The 19,446-nt window shown below is 43.5% G+C and overlaps 1 long non-coding RNA gene across 3 annotated transcripts; it reads right to left on the bottom strand.

Moving 5' to 3' along the window:
• On the bottom strand, positions 1,099–19,136 carry LOC110400534. Of its 3 annotated transcripts, XR_002439924.1 has the most exons (8): positions 17,487–19,136; positions 17,106–17,225; positions 14,088–14,147; positions 5,818–5,970; positions 3,718–3,906; positions 2,896–3,158; positions 1,988–2,099; positions 1,099–1,582 (listed from the first exon to the last, which is right to left on the bottom strand). It is a non-coding gene; the product is annotated as an uncharacterized LOC110400534 (long non-coding RNA). The 3 variants fall into 3 exon arrangements; XR_002439922.1 differs by having other exon boundaries at positions 17,106–19,136; XR_002439926.1 differs by having other exon boundaries at positions 3,718–3,903; positions 17,106–19,136.

Below are 19,446 nucleotides of genomic sequence, written 5' to 3'. Positions count from 1 at the left end.
AAGAAAAAAAAGGAAATGGGAAAAGGAAAAAAGGAAAACAGGAAAAGGAAAAAAGGAAAAGGGATAGGCTAAAAAAAAGAAGGAAAAAAACACTAAATCATTACTTCATCTATTTACTGTGAACCCAAAGGAAATATTTCTAACGTATCATTTATTGAAGCAAAATGAAATAAAAAAGTATATTATGCTTTTGGAAATCAATTTTCAGCTCTTTTCTCAGATGGATTCATCAAAGACATATTAAGGCGCTTTTGGGAAGTTAAAGGACTTTCTGCTTTTATAATATTAAAAGTCAGTTTTCTGTTTGTTTGCGGTTGATTTAATATAGTATTTAGGACTTCTGATGCACAATTTTAACTCTCTGGAGAAAGCATGGCTACTTAAATAATCTAGATATGACTAATATGTTTCTTTAGTCCTAGCTGATTGTTTACTGTTCATAAGAATTCAAATAAAATGTAAAAAGTGTGCAAAAATATTTTCTCAGTCTTTATGGCACTGGATGTTACCTGTAATTTATGGCAGAAAAAAAAAAAAAAAAAAAAAGCTAGACAAACTGCAAACACTAGTCTAGTGATGATTGGACAGCATCAGAAGTTTCCAGTTTGAAAGAACCATACAGTGAACTCCAGAACAAAAAGCTCTCTCCTGAACTCTAAGGTTGGCTGAGGGCTCAGATCTTTTCCTTCTTGTTTGTCTCCAATATTCACAGTCAAATCTGCGAACAGCGTCTTTGCCTGCACCTAAGCCCTTTTAACATTCTGTTCAACTTCCAGAAGGAGTAGTGCTGCCTGGCAATGATGCCCATACTGCAGGTGTATATGGACTTTAAAGGGGCAGGTAGTGAACCAAACAACCTTCCCATCTCACTGTGTGCCCTTGTTTTTTAGTGGGAAAAAAAAGAAGGCATCTAAATAGGAGCTGAAGATTTCACCCCAAAAATGTACTACTTTGACATAAAGGTAATATGTAATATTGTTTCAGGTGAAAGTATTCTGAAAGAATGGCAAAATCATTAAGATTTCAGTGCATCTCCTTTTTTGCCTAGCTGAAGAATCCAGATACTTCAAGCTCTTTAAGAAAAGAGACAGTAAAAGGTGACCGACAAAAGCTCGAGCAAAGGGTCAGTGGCAGGTCTCTGGGAATGATTACCTCTTCGAAATCTAGGCAGCAGGGGATGCGAGGTGTCAAAGGCTCCACAATCACCTCTGCTGAGCATCTAATCACCAGTGGCTCTGATCAGCGGAGAACAGGAGTGAGGAACCAGGAGAGGTCACTAAGCAGGAGCTACAAAGCCTTTTCCCGTGAATCATGCTGCTTTACACAGAAAGAACAAATATATATATGTATATATAAATGCAGCCTACAGAAGCTGCTGGTAGAAGAGATGGGGAAAGGAAAGAATTAGTAAAACACTTAGGAGGGAGGGTAAAGAAATAAACTATAGTGAAGAAGATACAAAAACTTCTGCCTAGTCTCTGGGATCTTAGTGGCTCTCCTTCTTGCAGAAGTTGTTTTCCTCCCCATGCCAAAGAGTCACCAGATAGGCAGGAGGGGATACTTCATGGTTCACCATCTGGCCCTGAAAAGGAAGAAAACAGCAGAGAAAATTAGTCGATTACAAAATAAGCAAAAGCTTTTTAAAGAATTTGAGAGGGCATGTGGGAGATATCTCACTAAAACACAGGGTCTGTGATTACACTGGGGCAGGTGTGGTTTAACCCAGTTGAAGACCCCCCGGAGTGATGGAGAATGCTGTAAGAAAGCATCACTGCTGCCAGCTGCCTGGTACTTGCCCAAGACATACTGGTGAGGAGGGAAAGTGTCCCATGCTTCAGCAACCCCCACAGAAATCCATCCAGCCTCACTCCTTAGCTCAAGTTTCACTGATTTATGGACCCACATCAGTCTGTGCACAGAAGGTACGGAAGCACACTTTCCATCCTGCCTACACAGCTACCTCAAACCATCAAACAAGCATCCTTACCCAGCAGGTGTTGAGGGTGGTGTTAGGTCCATCAATGCACCAGGAACAGATTTCACAGACAGCAGATGTGATGCTGTCATACAGTGAAGACAAGAATAAGTGGGTTGAGGCTCTGAAAGGACATAGCCAACAGCATGTTTCAGGATGTGCCCACAGTGTGATGGACACAGCTCTCTGGAAGAGAGGCTGCAGGTCCCCTCCCTGCCCTGTAGCGAGACCCACAATCCCTCACATTTTGCTTTTTTTCATGATGAAGCAGCATCAGGCAGCAATGATTTAAAACCCATGCATAAAAATAATTGTTTTTGTTTGTTTGTTTGTTTCCCAGTAGATTGGTGTACCTAAAGGGAGCCTACAATATGAGGGGAGTTAACTCTTTACAAGGAGGGAAGATTTAGGTTGGATATCAGGGGGAAGATCTTTACAAAGAGAGCGGTGAGGTGCTGGAACAGGCTGTCTAGAGAGGTTGTGGATGCCCCATCCCTGGAGGTGTTCAAGGCCAGATTGGATGGGGCACTGGGCAGCCTGGTCTAGTATTAGATATGGAGGTTGGCAGCCCTGAGTGCGGCAGGGGGTTGGAGCTTGATGATCCTTGAGGTCCTTTCCAACCCAAGCCATTCTATGATTCTATGATTATGGCAAGGGGGATTTGGGAAAACAGTGTAGGCACATGTGCATGAGTACACGTGCACTCTAGTCTCGTGTGGACTGCGAATTACATTTCCAGATTTAAAATGGAAAAATACAGCACGCGACTCCATTTAATGATGGCCACCAGTTTTGCTCTATATTCTTACATAATCTCAGATAAATGCAAGGAGATTTCACTTGTATTGTTAAAGGCTGTATTTATCATGATATGTGGTATATTCAAAAGAAAATTCGCACACCACAAGATGGAAACTTACCTCTGAATTGCTTTTGCCTTACCAAGTTTCAGCAAATGCACTGATGTGCCAAGGTACCTAGTGGCTAATTGGATGTTTATCAGCATAGTGTTTAGTCGGTACCATTGGTTTTGCCCAGTTACAAGTCGCACATTTGTTTCACTGCTTTTTCACTGCTTGTATGACTGCTAAAACTGTATATTCAGGATAATGAGGTTTCTAGTGGTTTTGAAATGTTATTTAAATGCTGATTTCAGAAGTACTGTTCGTAACCTCTGTTAGGTCTGCAAAGAAAGCACAATTTCCATAAGGTTTTTATCAGAGTAAATCTATGGAGCTTTGTTGAAGCACTGCATTCAGAACAAAAAATTTACCACTCATTGGACCAGATACCCACAAACCACTGACCTATCTAAAAAGTAACCCACAGAGCAATAAACTGACGGGCACAGAAAAATAATCTCAGTGAAATGCAAACCCTGTCTCTTTACAGTTATTTCTGTTCTTTTTCTCTCAGTCCCCAACAATGCCCAGGGAGTTGGAGGGAAATTTTCAACATCCATTCTGATTTCAACCCAACTCAAAAGTATTTCTGCAAATGGAGTTTGCTCTTCAGCAAAGCTTCTCCCTGCATGTGTGGGAAAGGATGGATGAACCTCGGCTTTTCTTTTTATAAAAGCCTGTTTCTCTTCTTGAGGTAGTCTTGAAAGACATCACTAATAAGAACGGATAGGCATATCGGACAGAAATATTTTTCCTTTACTTTTTCTAAGAGTAGTGCATGGACACTACAACCATCAACCACAGCTGAGCTTTGAATTTCTGCAATGAAAAGCCACTTACATTTCACCTTTCAGGAAGGTAATAAATCAATCTGCCCTGGCACTGGGCACCACTGAAAAGACTCTGTATGCATCCCCTTCACACCTTCCCTTCAGGTATTTGTACACACTGATGAGATCTCCCTGAGTTCATAACAGACAAAATAAGCTACCTTGGGGCAGTGTCGTCCAGATTCTGCTGTTTAGCCTGCTAAAGAAAAGGTAAAGGGGAAGCTTAATCACTGTTTTTAGGTACCAAGATAGGCAACACAACATTATTAAAGTGTTTGTCAATTCATCAGACAAAAGTCTAATAAGACTGAAGGACTCAATTAGAAAGGGAACAGGAGAGAAATGAAGTGCAGTGCAATTATTTGTTTAAAAATGGCAGCAATTAGCTACTGGAAAATCTACCAAGTGTTCTGGTTGATTCTCTGTAGCTGGCGATTAAATCAAGATTGGATTTTTCATCTTCTTTGAAGTCCTGTTCCAGTTCATATAAAAAGTCCTACGGCCAGTGCCATGCAGTAAGTCAGACAAACGGATCACAACGGTCCCTTCTGGCTATATCAACTGTTGTTTTATATGAGATGACATTCACTGCTGCAATGATTAGTCAATTAACATTTGCAAAATACCAGAAAATTCCTAATGTTCAGTAGTGCTGAACGCCCTGGGTTAGTCTTTGCCTCAAGCTCAGAACAAAACTCTCAACAGAAAATCACTCCCATACCTGTCTCTAAAACAAGTCAAAAACAAGATGAAGCTGAATTTTGGTAGCTTTAAATGGCAGGGTTTTTTTTATCCAGCCTATTTCACTTCTCTGCTAGTCAGCAGCAGTACACGTATGCCAAGTCACGGGTTGCTAGAACCTCTCTACTGCTGAATATCAAGAGTAGCAGCTAGGCTTCATTATAAGAATCTGAAGCAGCTCCAGAGGAAAACTGTTAGGGAGTTCTTTATCTTAGCAAAGTGCTCAGAGTTATGAGGTTTGCATTTACTCTGGAGAGGATTCCTTTAAAAAAATTCTTTGAATATAGCTGAGAGCTGGAACAATTTGACTAGTGAAGGTCAAGATGTGTTTGGCTTCCAGAGACCATCTGCAAGATGTACCATGCAATAACAACTTTTCTGAAATAGCCTTTATAATAGGCTTCTGAAGGAGACATCCCCTTGAAAGCAAAGTGTTCTGATGCCACTTACCAACGTGTGCCACAAAAGGACAGCATATGTTAATTGTCTGCAGTTCAATCACATTTCTGTTTAATTAGTAAATGAATAATTTTGTGTAATGCTAGGCACAAGGGTATGTCTCTTTGTATACAGTCCTTGAACTGAAACAATAAAGAAAGCATCGTGTTGTTCATCATTTTATTTCAGTCCTTGTGAGAGTGAAAATAAGCTTCAGGAAAGTTCATGTCATATTTTCAGACTTTGCTGCTATCAGGAGATTGAAGATTCAGAAGAATTGCCCTAAGGATGGTGCATTCATAGTGTCTTCATGCTATTTACCAGCCAGGAGAGGGTGAAAGTCCAGCTCGGGTCCAGAACCATAGCACTGGGGGCAGGTCTGGATGGCCCATGCCCAAGGATGGCTACCTACTCATAAAGAATGTGGCACTTCCTAAGCTAACTGCTAAATAAGCAGCTTCAGAGAGTACAGGTGTATTTAACATGCATGCAGTATAAATAATGTTCCCAAAGCTGTGGGCAATCCCATGGATAAAGCCTGTGTCTGTTTCGCTTTAGAAAATCTCTCTAGGTTGATCGAAGCAGGTAGAATGCAAACAACTCTACTTTTGCTTGCAGTGCATCTCTGCTTATACTCACAGCTGACATTGCAATGCTTCCTTGGCTTCTCAGAACTGTGGCCCCTGGAGGTGTCACAAGATAAGTTTACAATGTAAATCCACGAACATACCTTTTTTTTGTTTCACTTAGTGGATATCACCTTTCACTAGGGGTAGTGGCAGTAGTATAAACAACTTCCAAAGACAGCTCCCACCTCACTTAAAAATGGTTTCTCTTTTCCTCCTGGTATTCCGGTTTAGAAGCCCTTCACTTACATCGCTTCCAGTTACACACCCTGGAGATGCAGGACTGCAGTAAGCTCATTACTCACTCTAGCCAGCTTCTTTAGCTCCTGTTCTTCACTGCTGCAGTGAAAGTCCAGATCCAGACCGAAGCTTTTGGAAGATTACACAGTTCCTTAAACACACCAAGATAACAAGTGCAATGCTTCAGAAGAATGAGTTCATCCCCACCTTAGCCTAGGCTGGAACAAAGGGATGACAAGTATCATTTTAGTACATTTGCTGCAGATGAAAGACTTAAAAAAAATCATACAACAGAGTGAGAAAATAACCTGAAATTAAAATGTAAACAGTGTTTGTTTATAAGCTGAGCAAATAGCAGTATCACTCATCATGTCCCCAGAACTCTGCTAATCGGCTACATCCAACTCCTTTCTCCTCACACACACTATCAGCTCCTCTCTCCCCTCCTCTTGGCATCCCTTGTTTTACCTGCTCCATCAGACCTGCTGGAAAGCACATCATTAACAAATACAGAGCAACTGGTCACCAGGCAGGAGAGCACTCTGGTGGCCCAGAAATCACCTCCTCTGATGGCAGGCTGCCAACTGATGGAACTGGGTCTGCTTTCCCAGGGGAAGAAGACACTTGGTGGTAGAGAAAGGTAAGGTGACAGCAGTCTTCGAGTTCCTAAAGGCAGTCAAGAGAAAGAGAACAACCTACTACCTACGTACACAGGAGATCAGAAAAGAGGAAACTGATTTAAATTGTGCAAATGAAATTGGTAGGTGTCTGGAAAACTTTAGAAGGAAGATTTTAGGACAAACAGCCCTAAGGTACATCCTATCTGGCTACAGTACACTTCAGCAATGACAGCTCTCAGAAAGCATAATGTAAAACGTACATACATACATATACAAATAGACAGGTATATATGCATATGCACATAAAGCATCAGCTGATGTCAGAAAAAAGCACTGAACTCGAAGTCTCAATTGCAGCATTATCTTAGTGAGGATCAAAGGTCAAATTTACAAGATGCAAAGGGTATGCTGTACTCAATTGATTTTCAGCATGAATTGGATGCCAAACTCTTTTCACTTTTAAAATCTCCTACCCTTTCCCCTCTCAATGCCCTTTTAGCCTCTACTAGGTTTTTTCTGTGAATGCTGGAAGTGTGCAGACACTACCTAAAATAAAGCGAGGTGCACACACTCCCACTTGATATAGGCAAATGAGGGTGCCCAATCCATTTGCAGAAAGCCTGTCACACAAGGGAACAGTCATATCAAATCAAGACCTTGCTCCATCTCTGTGTGGAGCGCTGGCTCCCATCCAGTTCAGACAGAGTTGCTGAAAGTCATTTCTCTCTGATGCTGTTTAAAAGCCTAAATGCAATGAAATACTAGTCTAAGTCCATTTCCCAGTGAGCAGAAGTGTCAAAAAGCCACCATCAGAGCACGATGTAATTGGCAGCCCCAGCAGGGAGGCGAGGAAATAGAGGTGGGGAGACGCAGTACTCTGCCTCCTGTGGTACTTGTTACCAAACTTTCTGCAGTAGTGGCTCCAACTTCTGGGGCACTGAATCTCATTTGCTTCCCATCCACACTGAGCCCCTCACACCTCAGGACAGCTAACCAGACACTTCACTGAGATGTTCTGCCTCTTTTTCTCCTCCCTTTTACAGCCAGAGAAGCATTGCTGCTGGATGAAAAGTCACACCGCGAAGGTGCATTCTGGGCTGATTATATGCAACTTCAAATGCTTGACCTCATGCCAGCCTCACGGCTGTTCTGGCCACAAGCCTGCCATGGCTGCATTTCAATATATTTATCCTTTTCACTATACACCAAAGCACGTGTTTCAATAGAGCACAGGCTTATAAGAACAAGCATCGTCTATTCTGCAGCTGAAGCCTCACCTCGTTGAATCATAGAATCATTTGAGTTGGAAGGGACTTTTAAAGGTCTTCTAGTCCAACTCCTCTGCAATGAACAGGGATACTAACAGCTAGATCAGGTGCTCAGAGCCTCATCCAGCCTGAACTTGAATGTTACCATGGATGGGGTATCCACCACATCTCTGGGCAACCTGTTCCAGAGCCTCACCACCCTCACTGTAAAAAAACTTCTTCCTTATATCCAGTCTAAATCTCCCCTCTTTTAGTTTGAAACCGTGTCCCCTTGTCCTATCACGACAGACCCTATTAAAGAGTCTGCCCTCTTTTTTCTCATGGCCTCTCTTTAGATACTGAAAAGCCACTACCAGGTCTCTCCAGAGCCTGTTCTTCTCCAGGCTGAACAGCTCCCCTCTCTCAGCCAGAAACCTCCATGCCACTCACTCCCTATCACAGTGAAACCAACACAGAATCAGTCTCAAAGCCCTAGAAGACTGACAGTGTAACACAGCAGTGTAAACCAGACTGTTTGGCCTGGTTAGGTTCATTCAGGATCCTCCTGTGTACAAAAGCCAACGCTGAAGAACTCGTGTCAAGCTAGCCCCAAAGACCTAAGTATTGCTGTAGCTAGTCCTATAGTCAAGTTGCTAGCCTAGAAAATCCAGGTTTAGATAACTGCTATATCATTCGCCTCCTGGGAAAATGTACAAGTCTCAGCGACTGCAGAAAGGCAAGCATCTGCATTTTCTCCTCTTCTTTCCAGGATTCACTTGCAGGATAGCTGCAATCCAGGCACTTGAGAGGGCAAACCTTTCTAAAAGGTATTTTGCTCAGAAACTACTGCAATGAAGGAGGATGATTAGGTACCAGCAGCAGCTAGATAAAACTACTTTATTTCCAGTGGTTATCTACAGCTCTCCATGAATGTATACTGCCCCCTAAAAAGTATATCTGTGCTAAAACAAGTAGTGCATATTTCCCTCCAAGAGCTTACAGGAAGGAAGAGTTTCTATTATAGCATCCATCATTAGAAGGTTTCTGGAGTCTTCCCAGAAGGAGTAACAAAAAGTCACAAAAGGCTCATTTTCCTCACCAATTACCCCCCCAAGGCACTCAGAAATAATCTTCGGCTGACCTGGTGTTTGAGATTTTTTCCTCATCCCCCTTTCCTCTTCCTTCTCTTTCCCTGTCTTCTATTTAGTTTTCCTCATCTATTTTATATTTTTGTCCTCTTTTTCACCTCCTGCTCTATGCCCTGCACATGAAAAGAACAATAACACAGAACAGTAGCAGGAGTTCAAGAGAGAGCAAACAACTGAGGTTCCCTGACAGAATGGGCTCTCACACCACCCAGAGCTGGGAGAGGACAACACTTGTGGTATAAACAAAGGCTCTTCAGCAGTGTTTGCCCAAACACAAAACTGAACCTTCTGCACCAACACAACCTTTTACATGCTTTTCCTGTGTACAAAGAGATGCACTGCGCTCACATGACTGTCCCTGGCAAGTGAAAGAGTGGCAAATCCATCCCAAGAACGTGCCACAGGAGGTTTGCCCAGGAAGGGTCTGGGTGGCCATTTTATACTCTTTTCTCATTGAAGAAAATGCCAAACTTTCCATCAGGAAACAGAGGCAGATGATTTCATCCTCAAGGACCAGACCAAAAGCAAGAAGGTGCCTGGACAGAAAAAAGTCTGCACAAATTGTTCCTCAGTAGCCCATCAGCAGAACTGCATCCTCAAAATCTGTTCAGACAATCTCAAATAAACTCATTTGCAAGAAGGAGCCTTCATACAAATAATGCAGAAACTACACACAAGTCAAACGCTTCCTTTCTATAAGTTCAGTTTTATCCCTAACATACATAACAACATCAGCAATAAGCACCATACATTAATTTCTGTACAAAAAGGGGCAAACAACACAGGCTGCCTCCAACTTCCTCTCTGATTCCTCCTCACTGTTCATACTACACTATTAGGAAACAATGTCTGTTTTTGCTGTGAAGAGGACCTCCTATTTTCTACTTTCTTGTCATTCCTGCAGACAGGACGGCTTTGCATGAGAGCAGTGACTGGAGAAGTGCAATACAGCGACCGCTTCCAAAAATGTGATTACTCTGTTTACATCCCTGGCTTTAAAGTCTCACAGCAACTGGAAAAAATAATAAAAAAGTAACAATGAAATTACCATGCTGAAAGCTTCCACATAATCCTATTTATGCAGAAAGGCTTTTCTTACAGCACTTTGCAAAGTTCCTTCCCAGTTATTAATATTTTAATAAAATACCTTTATTATCAGGTAGTGCATTGGGAACCAGACACAGAATTTCTCTAACCGCAGGTTAGCACAGCGCAATAAGCACACTGGCAAGAATCTCTGCAGCTCTTTACTATTTCTTTCCCTTTCAAACTCTTTGGTTAGCTTCAAGTCATGCCCTTCCTTTGATTAACCCTCCCCATTTTACTGATTACATTTTTTTCAGCCTGGCCAGAGCCAGGGCCTGCTTTCCTTTGCCCCTCAGTGACAGCACTTCCATCAAGAATACTTTGGGAGATGAGCACTTTCTTTGGCAGCAACCAGACAAAGCACAATGCCTCTTAGGCAGAGCCCTGCCTCGAAAAGAAATAAATATATAAGGGAACTTGCCTCGTATTTTATCCAGCATCTTCTGAGGCTCATCAGAGGAAATTAAAAAAGAAATTGGCTTCTCGAGAGGAGAGATCAGACACCTTAAGGAACAGCTGCAATTTGTGTTTCTGAGAAATGAAAATTGAAAAGCAGGCTAAAATGGATATTGGGTGATTTACAAACAGTCTTTCTCCATTCTTTTTGAGTGTCAGCACCTTCGGTAGACCGTCAATAGCACCATTTTTAACATCTGATGTTCCAAAAAGAGAAAAATTAAGCCAGCAGCTCTGTGTCCCGCTCCCTCCCAACCTCATACAAGGGTGTTTGAAGGACCCCTCAGTCTAACTGTGCTGTAAAAGGCACAGCTCCTACAGGTGCTTCTGGATATCTGTAGCTCTGACAGTGCCAGCTATGGTGCCTCCTCTCTGGAGGCTGGCAGCCCTGCCTGTGGCAGGGGGGTTGGAACTTGATGACCCTTGGGGTCTCTTCCAACCCAAGCCATTCTATGACTCTATGATACAGTAGCTGTTAGCACTGGTTGTGCCCAACACCCAAGAGCCAGCTGTTCATAAGCTTGCACAAATGCACAATGCTTGCTCCCAAGCAAAAGTATTGAACGTTACTCCTTGACATTTTGTTGTTTTAGTAATCTGAGCCCTTGGAAACCATATCAAGATCTATAAAGCCATCCAGCTCTTAATCGTAGCAGATATGAATCACTGTGTCAGTTAATGCGAGGCGCATAAATCTCTGGCAATGTGGATTTATGACACTGGGACGTAATTCACCAGTATCAGCTCTTAAATTTGATTAGAAACATGGGATTTGAGGGAACGAACTTAGATAGCTGGCTGCGGCTGGAGTTATGACCTTAACAAAAAAGACAGGGACTGAGGCTGCCGAGCTGTCAGTGTGCTTAAGTAACAGCTTCACGTTCACCCTGCCCACGTTAATTGCTGCTTAGTCTGCGCTGCTGACACACACGCAGCCACGCACGCTAATGACGAGGACAGCAGATGAGGCCCTATCAAGCCTCGTTGTATCCTGCACACTTAACTGTCTTCATCACTGGAAGCCATCATTTTATTTAATGCTTTAAATTAGGCAGAAATGCCATAATTACATTTAAATATTAAAGACATTTATAAGCAAACGGAAATTGTTTGAAGAACACACAGAGTGCTGCAGCGGGGATTTGGTTGCCTGGTGCAGGTGGGAGATTTTTCATCTCATCTCCTGCCTCTGCAACCAAAGCAGGGGCAAACTCCCTGATAAAAAGTTTTTTGATTCATTCTGCTTAGCCTGGTGACACTCACATGCTGGGTCAAGTGCATTGTGGCTGACTGTAATTACAGATATTAATGAAACTTTCAAAGGGATTCAAAAATGACTGAAAATGTCCACGCTGGCTAAAAAGTCATTTTGTTCTCATATAGACAAGCCAAATCATACAAAAAATAATTCAACTATTTGGATCAAAAATGAACAGATAACACTTGATTCATTTTATTAATTATATCCCTGCCAGGCCGCCCAGCTCATTTGACAGATGAGCCTACGGGTACCAAGAGAGCCACCCACAATCTGGTGCCACCAGGCTTCCTTTTACAAAGCTCAATTTGTAGAAGTGTATTGCGGCCTTGCAAGTGGGACAGTAGGTCCCAACCTCAGAACCAACATCCCATTTGGATTCTTTTTACTCTGGCATAATTTTTTCTAGTGGGTGGAATTTGTCTGTGGGAGACCTGCAGTGATTTAAAGCACGGGTGCCCCTCGCCTTCCCACTGACATGCTCCTGCCCATGCCTTCAGTCTGGTCACTGTCCTCTCTCGCTTGAGTCTCCATTTCAGATGCTCCTTTTAGGGAGAAAACAGGCAAACCCAGAACAGGCAGACCACAAAATAACTGCGCTCAGGCCCTCACCCTGAAGGACAGCTGTGTTGTGCAGCATTTGGGATGATGAGCTGGATCCTTCCATTGCCAGTCCACAATCAACAACATCCCAGGCCACCCCTTCACAAATGCATAGCAGAGGGTGAGCCTTCTCCTGCCCCCCATGCCTCCAAATACTCCAGAAACTGAACTGTTTTCATGGAGAAGGTCCCCAGATCTCCAGGTTGGGCTAAGTGGTGCATGACATCAGCACCGCCCAGTGGATGCCGGGATGAAACAGGTAGCCAGGTCTTTGGGGAAGGCATAGAGCACCTGGTCTGGGTACCCACATCCCCTGAGCAGTCTAGGGAAGTGTGACAATATGGGAAACCCTTCCAGCCAAGATACATCTTCCTATGATAGACAGTACAGACTGCAGTTCAACCTGCTAGCTACCCATCTGTAAGCCAAATGACCACAGAGCCAAACTTTGACTGTTATTCTCTTCTCACTTGCCTTAGTTTTCAAGAGGTGCTCATATATATCCATGTCACTTTCAGTCATTTTGGAGCATGAAGCAGAGCAAGCTGACTTTTGCTCTTGGCACAATATGCAGGCAATATATGATGTGTCCTTTGTTTCCACAGAAAAATGCCACTTCCCAAAAAGAATTCAGATAACCAGCAGAAAAGTGCACTTTTCTGCCTATATATCTGCATCTAAGCTAGGGCTATATGTCTGTATGAAAGCATTATTAAAATAGCACATCCAGCCAACATGATTTTACTCTCAGAAACTCCAAATGTAGGTCTGAGACACTGGGAAAAAAACATCTACATAACTATACACTGAAGAGTTGGTACTGTAAAAACCTTCTTAAAGAAGAGAAACTGAGGCAGAGAGCAACTGAAAGACTTCCACAAGGTGAGTCGACACATTTATGCAAAACTTGACATCGCTTGCGTTTTAGTCCATGGCACAGATGCCACGGAGGTAGCAATTTAATAAGCTACAAGCCCCATCTGTTCATTATTGTCTCAACTGGAGATCGCCATCCCTGAAGCTGAGCCACATTAATTGATTATATGAGTGCTCCTGGTTTGCCCTAATACAAAGGAAGTCCATTTAATTTAAATCCTTGTTGGAGGAGATTTCAGTTTTCTGGCTGGCTTTATGCTGAAGCACAAACAGCACTCACAGTGGTTTCATAACCCACACCCGCTACATTTGACAGAGCGCATCTGTCCACCTCCTACCTCTCTGGCAATTTTTAAATCAAAACTGATAAAGCAGGAAAGGAGCGAAAAGGAGACTTTTCTTCTGGTGCTTACCAGAGCTTCGAGCTTAACAGAATTTAGGCTAGCAGAAACTCCCAAATGTAATAGCATTTCTTCATTCTACCTTCTTTTTCTTTTTAATTCTCTCTAATTTGCTTTCCAGTATAGTATATTTTCACTTTCTCTCCATATTTTAATCTGGTTAGAGCAAACAGAGCACAGTTTGTATTTTCATTATAACCACTAGCACTGAGCAGCATTCTCAGGGTCACAGAATCTACAAGAGGAAAAAAAAAAAAGCTTATAAAAAATCCCCCTTAAAAAAATTCCCTAAATGCTTCATCCCCTATTTCTGACACTTTAAATAATCGAAAATTTCAAGTGATATGAGAAGCTGCTACATTTTACTCTCTTCCCTATTTATACATTTTCATTAGCAGCTGAATTTTGATTCCATTCTGCCTGATGAAGACCAGCTGCTGCCACAAGTAAAGTGAGTGCCCAGTCAGCAGCAGCCACAGGTAAAAGCACAGTGAATGTAAAGGGATGGCAACACCTACTGCTTTCCTATAAGCTGCACGGGAAAGAAATTCACCTGCAGCCTTCTGGTGTGAAAATAGCTGCCCCGCCAGCAAGCTTTGCTCCCAGTAGAAAACCCACACCCATCAAATCATCCACTTACCCTTGAAAAACTGTTTCCCTCTTCTGTCCATAAAAAAGAGATCCCTTTTGCACGTTCGCCCTGTTTAATAAAGCAAGAGTATTTCTGCAGTTAAAGACCAGCATCAATTTTTAGCTCTTTACCCTAGCAGTTACAGTACCACTCTGATAGCAGCCCTGCTTTGTTTACAGTGCAGATATTTTTCTTTTCTCCTTGGGAAAGTCAGAAAAACAGTAGAAATTCCATCTCCCAAACAAAAAGCCACGAGCACGTAAATGTAAGATGCTTAACTCAACTGCAGTGACATTACCAAGAACTGCAACAGTAAATAAAGCAAGCAATGTTCACAGACAACTGAACAAGGCAGTGTGAAGGTACCCAAATTACTGCAAACAGCCCATTTCTCTTTCCCTTCCACCTTCTACCTTATCACTTGACCATAATGGCACTTTTGCTGTTCATCACTCTCTTTCCCCATCAATTTTCATTGCCCTCCACAGCTTCTTTATCACTTTTGTTGTCAAGCCTACAACTACCTTTAGATCAGATGTTTGCCATAAATCCCAGCAATAGACATCTAACCCATGAAGAATATAAATAAATTGGCCGCTTTTAAGAGGCTCCAGGCAATAATGTATTTCATATCCACACACAGAGCTAATATCTTCACATCTCTACTGGAAAACTGACATTGCACAAATGCCCTTACTCTGACTGTTTGTCCATCCCCTCTGCACTATGTCCAGAAGCGGTCACGTCCTAACACAGTAAATAAGAACTAGAAAACTGTGTGTGGCATGCAGCGGGCACCAGTAAGGAAATGCTTTCAGCTATTCCTTTTCCACACACCCTGTAAGTTGTTTTACTACAAACAGCCACTTAAAAAAAAAAAAAAAAGAGCTGATTTTAAATCTAAGCTTTGCTAAAAGGCACTGAAAGCACTGAACGCCTTTAATGCTCATGAGCACAACTATTGTCCAATATATTAAAAGTTGGAGTTCTAGCTCCCAGAACAAGAAAGACTAAGACTGTTGCCTTTTTTTTCTTACTTTTTCTTTTTTCTGTTTTCACACTTATATAAGAACATTCACTTTATTGGAATGTGAGGTTTACTCCAATAGAAACAATAGAGAAAAATCAATTGCTTTCTGCAGATAAGTCTATATTTCGAGCCAAAATGTGTAAGCAGGATGGATGCACCCTTTCACTACATTCCTGCAGCACAGAGCCAAGTGGGCAACTCATCCCCAACCGTGCTTAAGCTATTTGGACTGAAAAAAAAAATAAAATCTCAGTCCACACCACATGTGTGGGGCGAGATTTAACAACAAAGAGCCCAACAGACTCTGGTAGATCTTATCTCTATGAGGCCTCCGGAGTCTGGAGACAGGGCTAAGGTGTAAACAGAATAGTCTTTAGTACGCACAGCTAATGTGGTCACTTCTGGGACAGTTAAGCAACCCTTTGTTTGTTATCTACGTTGTTGTGAAGAACTTAAGGATAATTAACCGTGAGTGGATTTACTACTTACGAGTGAAGGATATATAAGGTGTGTGTAAAACACAGTAAGAAATCTTGCTATTCAGAGAACTTGCTATTATGAGAACTTGCTATTCTGATGCCACACTGACTGGGGGAATTCAGTAACGGGACCAAGCGCCGACACACATGGAAAACAATACAGGATGAGCAAGCCTGACCTTATGAAAGACCACTGGATCTGTGCTTACCTGACATACCCAGGAAATTTTAACTTTCCAGATGTTAAATAGATGTTTCGGGGTCAAACCTTGGATTTCATTAGTGGATCCACAACCCTGGCACTACCATTCTCACCAGCAGCAGGACATAGTGCCAGTCCCAATAGCCTGGACCATATAGTCACAAACTGGAAACGTAGCCTCAGTTCACAATTTAGAAGATAAATTGCCAGCTGCAGGCAAACTTGACAAAAGATGCCTTACTGAGAGTCTCAGAGACCAAATACAAAGACTTATATATATATAAATGTATTTTTTTTTTAAGTTTCAACCCCAATTTACTTTTTTGGATGAATGAGCAGATGAAAAGGAGGTTCTCCCATAACGTGGAACAGCAAAGTCCTCCAGAAGCACCAGCTGAAGGATGAGGTAGAGGCACACCTTCCTGGAGGTCTCTCTCCCATCTCTTTGCATTCACCCTGATCAAAGTGAAAGCAGAGAGACCCTTCTGCAACACTCCATGCTCAGTACAGCATCAGGGGCACAAATGCCGGGTTCCAGGATCACTTTTTGGGTAGGAAACAAGGCTGGCAAATGCCTGGCTGCTAGAGGGAGGCAAAAGACTCTGCTTTCTACTCCCAAATCAGGTGTCCGCTGTCGCCTGCTTTAACACCCATCTGCTTTAATAGTGGCAACACCATCACTAGTGATGAAGAGCTATGTCCTGGGTACTGGACTGCAGCATTACCAAAGGAATGAGGATGATAAAGGGAAAAGAACCCCTGTGTTTATACATAAATGTCTTCAAAATCAGCAGGGCCTGCAGAAGCAATGCATGGGACTGGAAGTAGGCTGTTATTTGGGGTGCTAACTGGAAGAAACATGATGCTTTTAAATGCTGAGTGAGCATGGTATTTCCTGGAAAGGATTCTGGAGATGGGCTAGGCAGGACTAGGAAAGGGACAGCTTACAAGTGGCTTGGGCTCCAGAGTGGAAAATGGGAAGCATCTCAACAGACTGAAGGCTTTTTTATTCCAGAGAATAAAACCTGAACGGCTCAAACTTGAGGTCTGATAGACCAGGTCTGCAAGAGTGTCCTCTGCCCCTATGCGCTCTCCCCTACGGCCTCGTGGAAGGGACCCCAGCCTGGGGAGATGTGCCTAAACCTTGTTTTTGTATACTTCCCATTTCCCCTGCCACCTCTTTCTCTCATCCACTAAAGCAGGATGCCCATGGGACTGTGGAGACAACTTTACACTGTCAGGCATGTGCCTGACTTCTCCTACTCCTGTTACACACGCACCGCTAAAAGGCATTCTCAACCATATTTCTTACATACCATCATTCACAGCTCTGTGCCCTTCCTCTTATTCTCCCCTCAGCTTTCAGTGCACTGCCTCTGCTGATGGCAGGATCTCCCCTTCTGAAGGTAGTCAGGGCTGAATTTCTTCTTTTGGCTCTCCAAGAATACAAAATAATGACATGTTTTACCTTTGTGAATGGGAGCTCTTCAGAAAATGTGGTCCTGACAGCTCCTGGAGCAATGATGCCCTAGTGGCAGGCTTTTTTACAGAACCCAGGCCCCTCCTGATGCCCACCTGTGAGCCCCAGCATCACCAGGAAATGTGCACAGCCATTCTGGGGACAGCAGGCTCCAGGCTTTTAGTCTACAGAAAACAGACAACTTTGCATTCAGCGCTGTCCTCTATTCTGGACTTACTATTTGATCCGGGAGCATCAAGGTGCTCTGGAACAGCAGCTTCACGATCCCTAGCTGCAGGGGTATCAGAGTCTAGCTGGAAGCAATAACCTGCTGAAGACCACCTGGCATTAGACCCCAGGCAAAAGATCTTGACATGGCTGTCAGTGGCATGCAGGATTTGGAGGTTCTGCCCCCTTCTCCCTTTTCTGCTCTCACTTCCCAGTGTTACTTGAGAAGTACAAATACAAATGTATTTGTATGTAGCTCATTTACTTTTATGCTGGAGTTGAGAACTGTACTTTTCTGCCTCAGACATCAATGCAGTCGCTGTGAAGTTGCTGGGTGAAAAGTGCTGTAGAAATAATAAACTGCCCTTGCCAGATTCACAGGCTCTCTAGGAACTCTTATCTACAACCTCCCAGCCTAATTTTGCCTTTTGATATACACAATTGATTTCTGAACTGTCTGACTGGAAACAACCTACAGGGAGCTGGCGCTCACAAAGTGCTTCCCATCCCTCCCTCTGCTGAAACCAACGGTGTGGGGCTGAAGCTGCCACAAGCACTCAGCTCTGCCAGAGGGCAGTGGCCTGGCCCCACTGCCCCAGTTCCAGGGTGCCTGGACAGCTTGAATCCTTTCCTCGGCACCTATGTCACTCCTTCTAAGCAAAGCACTGGCTTCCATCACTTCCAGCACCAGGAACTTTGCAGTGTGGGGCAGCAGGACTGATGCCTGCCTTCCCTCGCGGGCCCAGCACACACAGCGTGGCATCAGCACTGGCTGTACCCCACTATTCCTAGGTCACAGCCACAGTGAAGAGCCCCGTTCAGAGGCTGCCAAACCGTTCAGAAGAGGAAGCTGAGGCTCAGAATCCTCTCGATTTGCTCTGCCTTGTCCTCGCTGTAACCTAAGCACCCACAGGCCCTGTTGCACGGCCTGCAGCCTCCACCACAAAGCTTGGGCAGGGAGCTGCAGGGCCAGCCCAGGAGCAGCGCCTTCCCCGGTATTTAAATAGGAAAGGGGAGGGAGGAAAGGGTGAGGAGACGGAAAGCAGCGCGGAGAAAGGGGAAAAGGCGACTTGGGAGAAGCTGCCGAGAGCGGGAAGAAGGAGCGGGCAGCGTACGCCGGGGCTGCACTGTCACCAAGCGGTGGTAGGCCGAACGCCAGCCGCCACCGCGCCCGGGTCGCCGCAGCTGCAGGGGAAAACCTGCACGTATACAGACATGTACCTACACACACTGCCTTACTCCGCAGAGCCCTCAGGCACGCTCGTGCCAGTAACAAAATCGGAAATCTCCGGGAGGAAAGGATGCGTGCATTTCCCTCTCTCTGTCGCAGAGGACTCCATATGTACAGCTGCTAAAAGAAATGCTTCCAGGCTCTCCTACCTGTTTTTCAAGAGGCTGAGAATAAATCTGTCTTTTTGCAAGATAAGAAACATTTCACTTTTCGTTTCAAAGAGACAGAGTTAAATAGTTCTGCACAACAAGGGCAATGTTTCAATCAGAGCCGCAGTAATAGATGCTCCGTGCTGAATAATCTTATGTAGCAATGACAATACAATCAATTGATGGATGAGTTAAAGCCTTTCAGGACTCACTCAAAATACGCTCTGTGTAGTAGTGTAAGTGTGTCCATTTTCCAGATAGGCTGCAGTCATCAGTAATACCAGCGATAGAGATAGGAAAGGCTTCTGAAATCATGATATTTTGAATGTATCAAGCTTTTCTTTGCCTTCCTGCTGTGCTTAATCTTTCATAGCCAATCCAGCGCAGCTATTTGCCTTACAGAAGCATGATACTGAGAAACTAGGAAGGATCAAGCAGGAATAAGGGAATTAGATTATACCCATAGCCCAGATCTGTCTGGAACTAGCTATTCTATGAAACCAGCACAGATCATACAATTTCCTCTCTCATTTTTCCAACTGATCTTAAGACATTCCTTTGTCCCACTTGAAACCTACCCAGGAGTGGAA

This window comes from Numida meleagris, chromosome 1 (assembly GCF_002078875.1).
Source record: "Numida meleagris isolate 19003 breed g44 Domestic line chromosome 1, NumMel1.0, whole genome shotgun sequence".
NCBI classification, from domain to species: Eukaryota; Metazoa; Chordata; class Aves; order Galliformes; family Numididae; genus Numida; species Numida meleagris.
Note: the sequence above shows the minus strand (reverse complement) of the source record. Positions and strands in the feature narration are given on the sequence as shown.